General features: G+C 41.2%; 1 pseudogene; it reads left to right on the plus strand.

Moving 5' to 3' along the window:
* Window positions 1-6,422: 6,422 nt before the first annotated feature.
* LOC114631327 lies at window positions 6,423-6,955 on the plus strand (annotated as a pseudogene).
* Window positions 6,956-16,185: the final 9,230 nt, after the last annotated feature.

The following is a 16,185-nucleotide window of genomic DNA, read 5'->3' on the forward strand; positions in this document are numbered from 1 at the left end:
GAGAGAGAGAGAGAGAGAGAGAGAGAGAGAATAGCATATCCTAGGCAGGCCTATTCTGGTAAGATCATAAGGGACTATACTTTTAATAAGAGAAGTTTGAAAAATAAGAAAGATTTGATGCACAAAAATTCTAAATTCCTCGATTTTTAAGATGAGAGGGCTGCAAAGCTTTTTTTTTTTAAGATATAGATAATTCTGTGAGTTCAAAGAACTATCCAGCAAATAGCCATAAAAGAAAAAGAAAGTATCTTATTTATAGCAGTAGGGTCAAGAATTATGCCCAAAAAATTAAGTGAAACTGGAATTAGTTTCTTACACAGCAGCCCTACCAACATTTTGATTTTAGTCTTACCTGAACAGAGAATCCAACCAAACGATTCCTGAATTTCTGATCTACAAATAACTAGGCAATAAGGACTACATGTTGTTTTAACTGCCTAGTCCAAGGTCATCTTTGATGCACTAATAGAAAACTTGTATGTTGTCTTTGGGAAATGGCATATCCAGATATTTGCTTGGCCTTTGAGTCTTTTTTTTTTTTTTGCCTTTGAATCTGAAATGATTGGCATGAGAACAAAAACATAATTTGTGTGGCTTTCCCCCAGAGCAATGTCTTAAACAAATGGCTCCCTGTTGTGTTTTGTTTTCCTTCTCTAGTCTTCCTCCAGTTTTTGTGAGCTTCTGATATCTTCCTGATGGAATCGTTTTATTTATAAATATAAGAAAAAGAGAGTCATTGATACTAATTCCACCTTTTCCACTGATGTGACTTTGGGCAAGGATTTTCCCTCTCTGAGTCCTCATTTACCCATCTGTAAAGGTAGATGAGGAATTAAAGCCACGAGGAAAAGCTACATTTCTATCTATTATCCCATATTTCCAAGCTGTCTTTGCTATTGTGTTGAAGTTAAAAACATGTCTGGCTAGTGAATCTCCAGGATAAGATACCTATTGGGAAACCATGTGTCAAGCAAACTGCTCGGGGTGGGGAGAGTTCTCTGGATGACTGTTTGGATGTCCTCATGGTAAGACTGGTGCAGAAGGCATGAGAGCAGGGAAAGACTGAGACAAGCTCAGTCTGGGGCCTGGCCTCAACTTTCTCTGTCTCTGCCCATACCAAATATGAAAATACAGTGTTCTCCTGTATGAAATTTTCAAAAAAAAAAAACAAATTTAACTAAAGAGCAAACAGCCATAAAGAATAAAGAAACAGTCATCTGAAAGGGCACTTTAGCATGTGTTTTATAACTGGGAAATCAAATAACTCCTTTTAAATTTGATTATTTTTAATTTTCTATTAATGTGTACTGATTATACATATTTATGGGGGTTGATATATTTCCACATATGGATACAGCATGCTCTGATCAAATCCAACCTCCTTTGATCACCCCAGAGTAGGTGCCACTCCCAACCTCAATTAAGCATTATTCTGTATTCAGATCTATGTACTTTAGTTTCTAATGCTGTTTTATTTCCAGGTTTAATGAAACACAGTTGTAGAGGTATATGTACCATACATAGTATTTAGCTATATGTATATGCATACACATTATAAAGTGTTCCATAATAATGCTAATTTATATATTCATCTGCTCATGTAGTTAGGATCTAATTACTCTTTTAGCAAATTTGAAGTATACAGGCCAGTGTTATCTATTGGTACTATGCTATACATTCGCTCTCTAGAATCTTATTTACCCTGATAGACCAAAAATTCACACTCTTTGACAACACGTGCCCCACAAACCCAGGCCCTGGAAAACACCATTCTACTCTCTGCTTCTTTGGATCTGACTGTTTAAAGATGTCACATATAAGGAGGTCATATGGTATTCACCTTTCTGTGCCAGGTTCAAAGTTTAATTAGAGTTACCCTACACGGGGAATAATGCTCTATCCCAGAAGTTATCTGTTGCCAAATAAAAACCAATGCCAGATATAGGATACCTCCTCTTAAGTTGCCCACAGTTCTTCCAGAACCCCCCAAATTAATACAATCATTGCTCTTGGTTGACCACCAGAACCTGATTGTAAAACCCTATTATCGAAGACATTACAAACTTCATTCATAAGGCATGGAGAAATCAGGTTGGTACTGACCAGGAAGCTTCCTTCCTGCTGGCTAGTTTTCATAGTGCCAAAAGGTGCTATCCAGGTTTCTGGGGGGGGGACACAATTTATCCATAGTTTTACCCAACTGTGAATCCTGTGAGCTACAATAATAGCCAATACAGCAAAATGCACCCATGGGTGCAATAGTGGTATAAGTGTTAGTGGACTAATCAACTGCATTCTACTTTCTGGTTTGATTTGAGGTCTGCTCCATAGGAAGGAACATGTTTCTGGCTCAGTAAATACGGCTAAGAACCCATGGCTGGGGAGTTCTTAAGCCCCAGGTGTGAATCTACCACAATTGTTTTGCTAAATAGACTTAGTGCCACACTGCTCTGTAAGTTTGTGTCTTTTTATCCATTGATTAGTACAGCTTTCACTCCTCATAAGAGAAATTTTCTTCAGTGGACAGTGGTTAACACAGCAAGATACAGCTGGCCAACATACAGAGAATGTGTCCATGGAGTGCTCAACCGTAAAGAAGGCATCTATATCGCCCCTCCCAAGGATCGTGAAAAATGCAGAAGAATGGCAATGGAGAGATTGTAAGAGCCAGAGATCAGGAAAGAACAATGTCTTCTAGACATGACAGGACAGCTGCACCCATAAACTTACAGCTACTGTGGTTACCTGCAACCAGACCAACCCATTCAGTATTCCAGAATGTAGTGGAGAGGCACTCGTCTTACCCCTAGCTGAGAAGCTATGGCCAGCTGATGGCTGCTGGGAGGCAGACAGGCTCTTTTCCTTACAGGTGTGGCAGTCTGGTATGAGGCTCTGAGCAGCACAAAAATTGACTTGGTGGATAATTTAAAAGAAATGAGACTATAGTGGGGTATAGTGAGTGGTGAATACACCTTTAATCCCAGCACTTAGGAGGTAAGGGCAGGCAGGTCTCTGTGAGTTCAAGGGCAGCCTAGTCTATGGGGTGATTTCCAAGAAAGCTAGAGACCCTGTCTCAGAAAAAAAAAAAAAGAATAGAAATAAGGACATGAAGATGGGAGGGATGAGACAGGTAGATCTGAAAGGAGCTGGGAGAGGATCCAGGCTGAATACGATCAAACTACACTATTCGTATATAGGAAATTATCATATATAATATATATCCATTACCACTAATTATCAGCTAAAATCACAGCTACATTTGCTCAAATAACTACAATAATCAGTGTTAATGAAGATGTGAGGAATAAGGGAACCTTGGTACATCAGTAGGAATTTAAACTAGCATATTCATATGAATTTAAATTTGAGTCAGTCTACAAAAAGCATAGATTTAGATATAAATTGCATTACACCCATAAATCATCTGAGGGGGGATACATCCCTACAATGTTCCTCTTCTCGTTCTGTCCATTTATTTGGGTCTTCTCAGATATCTTTCATCAACAGTTTTGTCATACACATATACATGATTTATTAGTTTGTACCTCAGACTCCCCTTTGCTTTGAATTAATTGTAAATGATATTGCATTTTTACTTTTCATCTCTACATATACATTAGACAAGTGATTGATGTTGTGTATGAAATTATTTTCTCACATGTTACATATTATGGAGGAGAGGGGTCTGAAAAAGAAATGTCAAGTCAATCTTTAGGTAAGAAACTATTAGAGGACCAGACAAAGCTGTGAGGGTGAAGCAAGAGTCTCAATCTGCTCAGAGAGGGCAGACTTAGCTCTTTCAAGGTCCCCCATGAAAAAGTAGGTAGGTTGTGCCCAGAGAAATGGGCCCAAGGTCGACTAATCTTACAAAGTTAGACTTAGAACCATCATGGTTTTTATATTTCTGACTAAAATGGATATTTTAAAAGTCCCAAGGGCATTCCTAGATAAAGAATGTTTGGAAGGACAATGGGCCTAGTTAGCATTCAATGGAACAGTTCTGTTCACAGCCCTCCTTCACTTTGGGTTTGTTATCTGGAAATGCCCAGTCAGGGGAGGAGGAGCAAAAGGAGGAGTACGGTGGAACACTGAGCTCTTGTAAAAACTGTAAAAGGAGAAATAAAGACTTTAAGAGGACTATGGGAACCTGCCTGGCAGCTCCTGGGAGGGGTGTTGGGAGAAAGAGAGACAGACAGAGACAGACAGAGACAGAAAGACAGAGAGAAACAGAGAGACAGAGACAGACAGAGACTGAGTCTGGGAGGCACCTTATAGCAGCTAGAGGCTTTTTGATCTAACATTTCTAATCTTTTTTGTTTATAAAACAAAATCAAGACTGAGGGATGATTTTATAGAAAAGGGGATTAGAAATGTCTAAAAGATTAGTGAGCATCAAATTCTGTCTGGCTTCTTTTCACTGGAGTAAGGCATTATTCAATTAGGACTTCCCCTCCCTAAATTTGGTGGTGAGTTGTCAGAAGCTAGCCTTTGAGCCAGAGGCTGGTTTCTGAATGCATACACTGGTTTGTGCACATGAGCTCATGTGGCATGTGGGACAGTGGTCTAGATATATGTTTCTGATGCCTTCTGTCTGGTTTTTGAAGCGAAGTTGGCTAATATTTCTACTGCATCTCTGGCTAGGACTAATTTACTTTTATATTTTTATTTTATTTAATTTTTTTTACACTCCAGATTTTATCCCCTTTTCAGTCTGCCCTCTGACTATTCCACATCCCATACCTCCTCCTGCCCCCTGTCTCCACAAGGATATTCCCATACCCCACCACATCCCACCAGACCTCTAAACTCCCTGGGGCCCCCAGTCTCTTAAGGGTTAGGTACATCTTCTGTCACTGAACCCAGACCTGGCAGTCCTCTGATGTATATGTGTTGGGGGTCTCATATCAGCTGGTGTATGCTGTCTGGTTGGTGGCTCAGTATCTGAGAGATCTCAGTAGTCCAGGTTACTTGAGATTGCTGGTCCTCCTACAGGGTCACCCTTCTCTTCAGCTTCTTTACTCTTATAAAAGCAGTATTCCTCCCCTGAGAAGAGGCAAAGTACTTCCTTTACTCCCATTGGAATAGCTAGGCATCTTCTATTTTGGATGATAAGCACTACCATTGAGTCTACCTAATCCTGAATTCTTATTGGACTTTGAGAAACCTTTAACGTAAATCCTGAGATAAACATGATAGTCTGTTAAGGATGCAGCTGAGTCTCCTATTCCTGTGCTGATACCTGATGGTATCCCCAAAGCCACTAGTAGAGGGATAAGAATAGATTATGTTTGCATGTGTAACCAATTAAGGTGACTGAAAATGTTCAGTTATTGAAAGACACATCTATATTTGAGCATTAGTGTGTTAGGGCACAGGTACCAATCCTGTTGCTGGGAAAAAACAGAGGTAGGCTAGGGTGCCACTAAGGAAGATGTCCTACATGAATAAACAGGAAGTAAAATAGAGATGGAAAAATGGAATAGTTGGTAATTTTTTTTGATGGGTTTAATTTTCCATTCTGAAAGATAAGCATGCCAGCAGGGTCGGGGTTTGAAATATCTTGAAGGAACAGGAATTTTTTTTCTATCTAGATAATATGTTGAAGGAGGTTTTAGAAAGGGAAATGATCCTTTTCCAAGTTTCTGTGGATTCTCCAGTTACTGGTAGCCACAAGAAAAGGCCAGTGATTGAACCTGACTGTCCCTAACCATTATGAGAACCTGGTAAGAACTATACCAGTAGGTAGTAAGATGGATAGGGCCTGAAGAAAAAAACTGATAGAAGGTATTTCCCTTTTGCAGTGGGCAAGAGTCAGCAGCTGACCCAGTGGGGGAGTTGATCAGAGATGGGTCTGATATTAATGATGAAACCGCACACTGAAGGATATGCAGTTGCTAAAGGCTGTCTTGTAGAATAGAGGGAAATTTCTGTTTCCAAGGAGGTGGAGTGAGGGGCTTGATGATGGGAGTCCTTTTGGCCGCAAGTTTAGAAAATTTAGCGATGGTATATATATATATATATATATATATATATATATATATATATGTCTTATAATTTGGAAGTCTTGTCTGTCTGTCAGAGGAGTAGTAGAGTCTATCCTGTCGGTAAAAATAGGTCCCTTGTATTTAGGGGTCCAGAGTGACCCCTGTGAATTTTCCCAAGCCAGCAGAGATTTGAATGTGTGAAAAGAGCTAAAGAGAAGACAGTCATCAGGCATTGGCCAGAAGGGTGTCAGGGTTATTAAGCAAGTAAAGGATGAAATAAAAAGAAAAATACATTCTAGAAGGTTAGAGACTAAGAACTTCTTCCATTGGGGCTGAATAGAGAAAATGGAGTAGAGAATGGAAATCGGGCAGTAGAAAGTACTCAGAATAAAATAGAATCAAAAAAACAAATATAAGGCTCTCTTCCAGTTCTCCACCATGGCGCAAGATCAAGGTGAAAAGGAGAACCCCATGCAGGAACTTCGCATCTGAAAGCTCTACCTCAATATTTGTGTGGGGGAGAGCAGAGACAGACTGACCCAGGCAGCCAAGGTGTTGGAGCAACTTACAGGCCAGACTCCTGTGTTTTCCAAAGCTAGATACACTGTCAGGTCCTTTGGCATCCGGAGAAATGAGAAGATTGCTGTTCATTGCACAGTCCGCGGAGCCAAGGCAGAGGAGATTCTGGAGAAAGGCCTGAAGGTGCGGGAGTACGAGGGAAAAATAACTGCTCAGATAGTGGAAACTTTGGTTTTGGAATTCAGGAACACATTGACCTGGGCATCAATCATGACCCAAGCATTGGTATCTATGGCCTGGACTTCTATGTGGTGCTGGGTAGGCCAGGTTTCAGCATCGCAGACAAGAAGTGCAGAACAGGCTGCATTGGGGCCAAACACAGAATCAGCAAAGAGGAGGCCATGTGTTGTTTCCAGCAGAAGTATGATGGGATCATCCTTCCTGGAAAATAAATTTTATCCAAAAAACCAATAAAATTTTCTCAGAAATGCAAAAAAACCAACCAACAAACAAAAAAACAAATATAAGGAATTCAACTCAGCACTACGTGAAATCTGTGGGATCCTCCTTTGTATGTCAGTTATGAAATCCAGTAGTTTAGGTATTGTGGTGTCTGAGGTTTGTTACAAAAGAGAATTCAGAAATTATCTGACGGAAGTCTTCTTCCTTGAAATACAACAACATCAGAGGTGCGGGGGGGGGGGGGGGGGAGATGTACAAAAGGAAGTATTCTTATCTTGTTGCTTTTTGAATAGGAGTTTGAGATTATCCAGGAGGTCACAAGAATGGGTGGAATTGCCCAAATGGTGACTCTCCAAGATCTATCCTCTGGGATAAGCAAGGGTTAAGCCAGTATCTAGTTTAAGTGGGGAGAAGGGGGTGTCCTTGTAATTTATGAACAAGCTTTAACCTATATAAATGAATCCAAGAGCTGAAACCCAGCAGCTTACCAGCTGTGGGGATGATAAGGATCAGGAAGAATCTGGACCACAGAAGCCAGAAGTGTTTGAGAATTACAGCTTTTATGCTTACTAGGTACACTGGGAGATATGGTAATTGAAAAGAATGCTTTCATAGGAACTTATTAGCAATTTGTCTTAATTTTAATTTTTAAAAGCCTTTATGTATGTCTATGAACCACATGCATGCCTGGTGCCTGCAGAGGCCAGAAAAGGGCATCAGATTCCCTGGAACCAGAGTTAACACAGGGTTGTGAGTCACCGTGTAGGTGCTAATAATTGAGTTCGGGTCTGGGAAAGCAGTCAGTGCTCTTAACCACTGAGCCACCTCTCCAGCCCCAGCAGTACACTTTAATAAATGTTGGATTCGGAAGAGGAACCAGGATATAACCACCTAGAGTTTGGGAGGATAAGGGAGAAAATATCTGATTCAAAATGCTTTCCAGTCATCAATTTAAAAAGATTTAGGCTTGAGATATTGAACAGATTCTCACAAGACAGCGATAAGGAGAAGATTAATCCAGTTACCTTATGTTCATGTCATTAATTTGGTAAAATGGTTTTTATATAAGCATTTGTTTTCTCTACTTTATCTTGTGGCTGGGGGCTATAAGGTTGCATATCTTCCAGGTAATACAAAGGGGTCTGATGAGCCCTGTGTAATGAGAATGTAGGGAGGTGAGATGTCCAAATCTGGATCTTATTTCTGTAATTAAAATGTAATGATCATATCTCCCCCTTCAGATGTACAGGGAAACCATCTCAAGAAAGTGTCTACTAAGACAATAAATATTTTGTCTTCTTCATGGGTAAAGTCAATGTGCAAGTCTTAGCCAGGGATTTGTTCTCTGGCTTGATGGGTAGGGAAGAATAGATCCCTGATGAGCAATGGGGTAAAACCTTCTGACATATAGGGCAGAATTGAATAATGTCTTGGAGATCTCTAAGAAGAAAAGGGGCCTCAATTAGTCAAAAGAGGAGGTCAACTTTTGAGTGATGACCAGCTTTTGAGTGGAGGGTTGTTAAGAAGATAAGTTTTTCCTTCTTGGGTAAAATTATTTTTCTCCCTTTGTGAACTAACCTTGCTTAAGGTGGCACCCTCTTGAGGTAGTTTTTCTTTTTCTTTAGATGAGTAAGAAGGGTGGTTAAATGGTAAAACAACTAGGCGCTGGGGCAGTATAGAATTTAGCCTCTCTGTCAACCTTGTGATTTCATAGGCCAGTGAGTTCTGTTTTGAGTTTCCATGCCAATGGGAAAATAGCTGCCTACTGAGCTAGGGAGACAGTCTGTAAATTTTAGGATTAGAGTGTTATTAATGATAGGTGTCAACCCTTTGGAAGTCAGAAAGTTTATATCTCTCCAAATGGGAGCATGGGAATAAGTAATGTGAAAACCATATTTGGAGTCAGAATGAATGTTTATTGACGATCCCTTAGTGAGGGTTAATGATCTGGTTCCTGCAATTAGTTCAGCCTGCTGTAAGGTATTCAAATGTGGGACCCCAACTGGAGAAATTAATCTGAGGTGACTATAGTGTATCCTACTCAGATTGACTTCTGTGTTTTGATTGAACTCTCAACTGATCTATGGGCTAGAACTGAAAAGGAGGAATTGAAGAGGTTAGGAAAAGGGTTAAGGAAATAGCTCATTCTTTCAGAGTAATCCTGAGAAGGGGTATTTTCTGGTTTGGAGAATAAGAGAAGGATGAAGGGACCTGGATAAGGGATAAGTCAAGAGTCTGCAGAGAGTGGCATGTATAGCTTAGAGACAGGAAGGAGAAACACAGAAATCAGATTCCCGGTGAGTGAGTCAAAAGAGGCTTGAGAGAGTGAGACCAGCAGACATGGTGGCTAAGAACCAACTTAAAACTTCCTTGGATCAGAAGGGATTTGCCTCTAGAATTCGTAGGCAAGAAGGCCATTCTAGTATTGTCTTACTTATTATTTGGAAAAATATGTAATTGCTCACATATCAGGGCCATGCAATTATCTCAGAAGTCTTAATGTAGAGACCTACTAAGCATGTGTATAAAAACGAAATCGTTTGGATGGACCAGACAAAGTGAAAGCAGAAGCAGAAATTAGATCTGTTTTTAAGGACAGAGAAAGCCCTCTATCAGGAATTGAAAAGTCAAGGGATTTATGAGGTCCCCTAAGACTACCAGTTGGTTTTATGTTCTGATAAGAAGCCAAAATTTCAAATACAGAGGTTAAAAAAAAATTAGCTAAGCTGAGGAAGAAAAGAAGTTTCGAGAGAGGAAAGTTGTCGTCTCCGTGTTTTGAGTGAGACCTCAGTGAGTGGGAGCTATGTGGAACTCCAAAGAAATAGCTTTGGTTTTTAAGAAATATCCCTTTGAAAGTGAAACTCTTTATCCATTTTTGAGTAAAGAAATTAGGTTAAATTAATTGCTACTAAGAAGGTCGTCAGGATATTGGAGAAGAGTGCTAAGAGCCAGAAAGCTGTAAGGGGCCTTACACCAATGCTTGTGTTCTAGAACTTCTGAGGAAGGACAGTTCCACTCAGTTGTTGAGCCATCCTAGTAGAGGCTTTGCCCAGGTAAAGGCAGAGATATCTTGTGAGGAAAAGTTAAGTGTTTTGTTTTGTTTTAAAAGCATCCTTAAGGTCAGTCACAGTAAGGTGAGACATTTGTGCAAGGACAGAGAAAAGGGGGGCTAGGAACCACAGATATAGTCAGTAAAATCGCTTCATTAATGATCCTGGGGTCCTAAAGGAAGGACTATCTGCTATCAGGGTTTTCTGTTTCTGGTTGGTTTTGTTTTTTGTTTTGTTTTGTTTTTAGCTCAAATGGGCATGTGATCAGTGGGGAGCTGGCTGGCCAGAGAAGGCTGGAATTGAGAAGAGTGTTGATTGGTTGAATACCCTGTAACATTCTGACAGGGAGAGGACCTATTGGGAAAGAATGCTAGATCTTTTGGGATAACTTTAATCAGGGAGTAGTATGTGGCTAGCAAGGGATATTTAGTGTCCCAGACTTGGATTGTTAAAGGGTCTGGAGGTGAGAGGGCTGGCGAGAGTGTTGCCATAGCAATGAGGAGGAGAGTTCATATCTGTGCTATGAGTGGATAGTGCAGAGATGATGGTATGGAGCTTAGAAAGAACGTCTCATCTTGTAAGTGGAGTCAAATAAGAGGGAAATAATGGAGAAGGAGTGAGTGGAAGTTAATGTTTCTAAAACAATAGGAAATTGACTGATTTTTAACAAGTTTGTAGATAAGGCCATCAACCCCAACAATAGAGATGGAAGATCTGAACGTTGATCTGAAATGAACTGCTTCATGCATAAAGGAGAAATCTGCCCACATGCAACCATGGTGTTTAAAGTGTATTTTGCATTAGTAAGGGCAATGGCAGCTTCTGAACATAGATAGCACTAATCTTCAGTGCTGAATCCTGAGGGGTCAGGAATTGAATAATCCAACTCAAAGTTGAGAATAACTGGTTCCCACCCAGGGCCTTGAGGATAGCCAGATGCCCCTTAACCTTGAATATTGGTTCCAGTAGAGCTTGTGAATTTGAACAGGTTCTGGGCAAGTGTTGTTCTTGGTCACACTTGAAGCAAGATTCTAGTGGAACCCTGTTGGTAAAGATACATTTTCATTGGCAGTCCTGAAAAGTCAGTTACAAGTAGTTGGTATTTGGCCCGATCTCTTTTCCATTTCTGTTGTCTCTATTAGTAAAAACCTTAAAGAATGACTTAATAAAGTCTTCTGAAGGTACTCAGGGCTCCTCTAGTTTTGGAGGTTCCTTCTCTTCATTTCTGGGGAGGATTAGGTGATGATGACAGTATGTAAGTTTGAGTGTTACCAATTATGAGGCCAAGTAAATCAAGCGGGTCCAGAGAAAGGAAGTGAGGAAGACAAGTATCCCTGTGTTCCTCAGTTTTGTTTTAGAAGTATGGCCAGGTCACTGACAATAGACTAAGACTGATGACAGGTATCCCTGAACTTAACAGATCTGACCAAAGGGAACAGACTTAAGGCTGCAGAGCCCCTGACCTACCGCTAAGATTTGGGGATCAGGCAGAAATCTCAGGAGATGTGTGAAAGAACAAAGATCCAAATGTGAGAGAGGGACTACAAAGTCCTGTGTTGGAGGGCAATAAAGGTGTTCGATGTGCAGAGAGAAGCAGCAAGGCTGGAGAACTCCACAGAGAGCCATCTCAATGCTATCTCTTTCTCGGGTTTTTCATACCAAATGTAGGATTCAGGGAGGAGCATGGTACAAGAGAAATGCACAGAGTTCGAGCCCCCTTCAGAAATAGGGTTGTTTTAGAGAGCTCACTGGAGTGGGGGAAACGGAAGAGCTATAGCACACTCAACAAAAATATTTCTGTTAAGGTCTCTCGTGAGAAAATAGGACAGAAGAAAATGGTCCCAAGGTTAGCTGCCCTCACCAAATCAGACTTAGAGACATTATGTTGCTTGTTTTTCTGGTCAAAACAGGCATTTGTAAGTCCCAAGGGCATTCCTGCAGATAGGGCCATCCGGAGGAACAATGGGCCTAGCTATTACGTGATGCAGTAGTTATGTTTACAGCCCTCCTCCATTTGGGGTTTGCTATCTGAAAATGTCCTGTCCCAGAAGGGAGGCAGAAGTTAGCTCTTTGATAGCCGTGAAAGGAGGAAGAACGGCTGAAGGCGAGTATGACTGTATCAGGGAAGTTATACAGAGTAACGCCTGTCCGAAACCTTCCCGTGGGAGGATCCGGGAGAGAAGGGACTGCATGTGGATGGGAGCTGACTCTGAGAGTCTCCCCAAAGCAAGAGAATTTCTGCTCTAATACCATGGATTTGCTAGTCATCAATTAATTTTTAAGATGTTTTGAACATTTGGAATTTTTCTCCAGACAATAGACCATCTGCAAATATTCATTTCCAATATATATGCATATATAAAACCTCATTGCACTACATAGAGTTTCCAGCAGTAAGCTGAACAAGAATAGTAATATTAGGTACTTTTTAATGTGATTGATATAAAAGGGAAGCCCTTCAGGGTCTTAATTATATTAATTTTATGTAGGTGTTTTTATTTACAAAATAGAAGAAATTTCTCTCTAAAGTTTCCCCAGAGTCTTTATTAATAGTATTTGATGTGTTTAGCTAATGCTTTTTGGTCTGATTTTCCTTTACCCATTTTGTGAATTTTTTTGTGAAAAAATACACACAGCATAAAATTTAGCATCTATGCCATACATCATTGATTGTACAATTGAGTAACCACATCGTTACCTTCACCTCCAGAACATGTTTGTTTTGCAAAATTGGCAGAGCACAATGGAGGAGTTAGGGAAGGGCAGAAGGAGCTAAAGGGGTTTGCAACCCCATAGAAAGAACAACAATAACAACCAACCAAACTCCCAGACCTGCCAGGGACTAAAATAACAACCAGAGAGTACACATGGAGGGACCCATGGCTCCAGCTGCATATGTAGCAGAGGATGGCCTTATCTGGCATCAATGAGAGGGCCTTGGTCCTATGAAGGCTCGATGCCCCAGTGTAGGGGAATGCCAGGGTGGACTGGTGGAAGTGGATAGGTGGGTGGTGGAACACCCTCATAGAAGCAGGGGGGGGGTTGGATAGGGGATTTCAGGGGGGACTGGGAATGTAAATAAATAAAATAACCAATAAAATAGATTAAAAAAAAAGAAAAAAGTAAAGCAAAATTGAATCTGTACATTTAATAAACAACTTATTTTTCCTTTCTCCAATCCACAATAATCATCCTTGTACTTATTGTGTCTATGAATTTGACTAGTCTAAGTATGTCACATAAGTTTTATTTTACACTGTATTTCTGTAATTCATTTTTCATTTAGTATAATAAAGCTCCAGGCGCATACATATTGACAAACAGCTGCTATGAAGTCAGGAATGGTGATAGCTGTGTCATGTCCGGAAGACAGCATGTCACAGCACTCCTACACATCTTTTGGCTCTTACATTATTTCTGCCTCCTCTTCCAGGATGTGTTTTGAGCCTTGATGGTGGTGGGGTTAATATTGATGTTGTGTTTAAGACTGAGCCCTCAGTCTCTTATTCTTAGACCTTTAATCAGTTATGTGTCTTTGCACTGACTGATGTCTACCTCAAAAAGAAGCTTCTCTAGTACTTGAGAGTAGCCCAGGTCTATGTGTATAAACACAAATATTTAGAAGGTAATTTGACACCGTAACAACATAACAAAATAACTATGGCAAGTCCTATCTTAGGGCCTATGACTTCCCCAGCCATAGACTTTTGACCAGGACTACAATACCGGGCATACAATCCCCTTCAGTGGGGGCAGTCAGAAAATCCAAGTCTAAAGAAGTTAGTTACGGGACTTCCGGTTTGGGCCCGAGCATAGAGTAGGTCGCAGGCGGCAGCTCCGTACCCAACCCCAGAAAACCGAGAGAAACAGGGACTCCCAGGAGCTTGAACTCACGCAGCATCCCAGGTAAAAATGAATCACCCGTGATGCCTGCTATTAGAAGTTCTAATCCAGATGGGCCAGAAGCCAGGATCCTCGCCCTTACCCTCACCCCCTACCTTTTCCCACCTGCACAAGGTTCCCTGAAGCTTGGCAACTGCAAGATCCTGCTTGGCAACTGCAGATAGACTCAAAGCAGTGTACCATATCATCTGAAGAATAGCAGGGATACCATAACTCAAGCAGTGTACCATATCTTCTGAAGAATAGCAGGTTGCAGTCCTCCTCGCCCCCACGAATAACTAGGACCTGCCGGTCGGGTCAAGTGCACCCAGACATGGGGCTCGAGGCATGGACCCCTCTGGACGGACCCTCATTGAGAGGATGTGCGCACGACATCAAGATTGAGTGAGACAGAGATCATTGCCGGCGACCTGCCATCCACAGAACCAGGTTGATGCTGCCATCAAGAAGACGGTTGAAGTTCATTACCATCAGCCAAACATTGAAGAGGATCCAGAAGTGACTCCTCAGGAGACTGACACAGCTGCCAGCCCCCCTGCCTCCCCCTACGGTCGACCGCTAGACTTCCACACTCTCCAGAAGGGTTCCTGGTATGCCTGGCTTTGTCCTCGCTTCTCTTGCTAGAGAGCTTGGCCTCTTGATCACCACAACAAAAATTGGCTTTTTCCTAAACCAAGGCCGCCCTTGATATGGCCGCTAACATTGGGGAGCCTTCCTTTATGACAATATTACACCCCAAACTGACAAATGGTTGGTAACTTGAACATTCACAAAGGGACTAGGATGGCTGTGAGTTAGCCCAATGACGGGATTATTGTAGGTCCACTTCCCAGGGGCCCACCCAATGCAGCCGAAAAGGAGTGCGTGGTGCTGGGAGTGGGTGCAGCCTACATGGCCTAAGACAGGGCTCTCACCCTCCTTTCACCCACATCAGAGTCCCTTGACGTTGCCCATCGTCGACAGCCTAAAGCCTTCGACCATCGATGTGACTCGTCTCACATCAGTGTTTTGGGGTTGTGAACTTGTCTAAGACCCCCCATAATTAGACATCCAAATTCAAAATTCACATAGTTGGGATTGATCATAAGATGCCTTCTCTAACTAAACAGAGAAGGGGGAGATGCCAGAAGCCAGGACCCTCGCCCTTACCCTCACCCCCTACCTTTCCCCACCTGCACAATGTCCTCTGAAGCTTGGCAACTGCAAGATCCTGCTTAGCAACTGCAGATAGACTCAAAGCAGTGTACCATATCATCTTAAGAATAGCAGGGAGACCATAACTCAAGCAGTGTACCATATCTTCTTTAGAACAGCAGGTAGATCATAATTCAAGGCAGAGTACCTTATAGACCATGACATGTTTCAAGGCACAGGCCAAGAAGATTTTGTACTTTTCCACCACCTTGCCCTTCTTACCCCCTCCCCTTGTAAAACATGCTATAAAAAAGCATTAAAAAAAAAGGAAATGTAAATAAAACATCCAATAAAAAAAATTTAAAAAAAAAAAAAAAGAAGTTAGTTACCCTATAGCAGCCATGATACTGTTGCACTAATAGGCACAACTTGCTTGGCAGGTCAGTATTGCAGCATTCAGGGTCAAGCACTAGATAAGACCATTCAACCAGCTCAAATCCCAAATTCCACAGATGGGGTATATGATTTCCAAGCCCCACCCCTCACTGAGAAGCTATTGGCAGTGAATAGTTACTAGCGGAGGAAGAATCTCCTTTTTTGATAATGTGTCCCCTGATAGGTTTCCTGTGCTCCAGTAGATCACCCCATATCCATGCACAGCACTAACTGAACTTAGTGGGTTATAAAAAATACATGAAGTTGGGGGGGTAGTTATATTGGGGAAATACGTATGTAAGGAGTTGGAAATGGCAAGTGGGGGATAAATCTGAACATATTTGATGGTATTCTCAAAAATAATTTTAAAACTTAAATGGTTCCCTCATTAGCTTTTAAATCTGAATATTATTCCATTATTTTTAAAGATGAATAACACCCTATCTTATGTACAAACTATGTTTTTAATCCACTTATCTGGCAATGGCATATCCAAGAAGTAAGAATATTTGATCACATGATAGTTCTATTTTGATGTTTTAGTGGAACCATCCAACTGCTTTCCATGGTTCTTGCAGCATTGCGTAAAGTGGTGAATAAAAACTCCAGTTTCTCCACTGGTTAGTTTTTATTTTTTGAACATGGGATGATATTCCACAGTGCCTTTTATTTGCATTCCACAAATTGTTAATGATACT

Source organism: Grammomys surdaster, unplaced genomic scaffold (assembly GCF_004785775.1).
Source record: "Grammomys surdaster isolate TR1022 unplaced genomic scaffold, NIH_TR_1.0 357, whole genome shotgun sequence".
Classification (NCBI taxonomy): Eukaryota; Metazoa; Chordata; class Mammalia; order Rodentia; family Muridae; genus Grammomys; species Grammomys surdaster.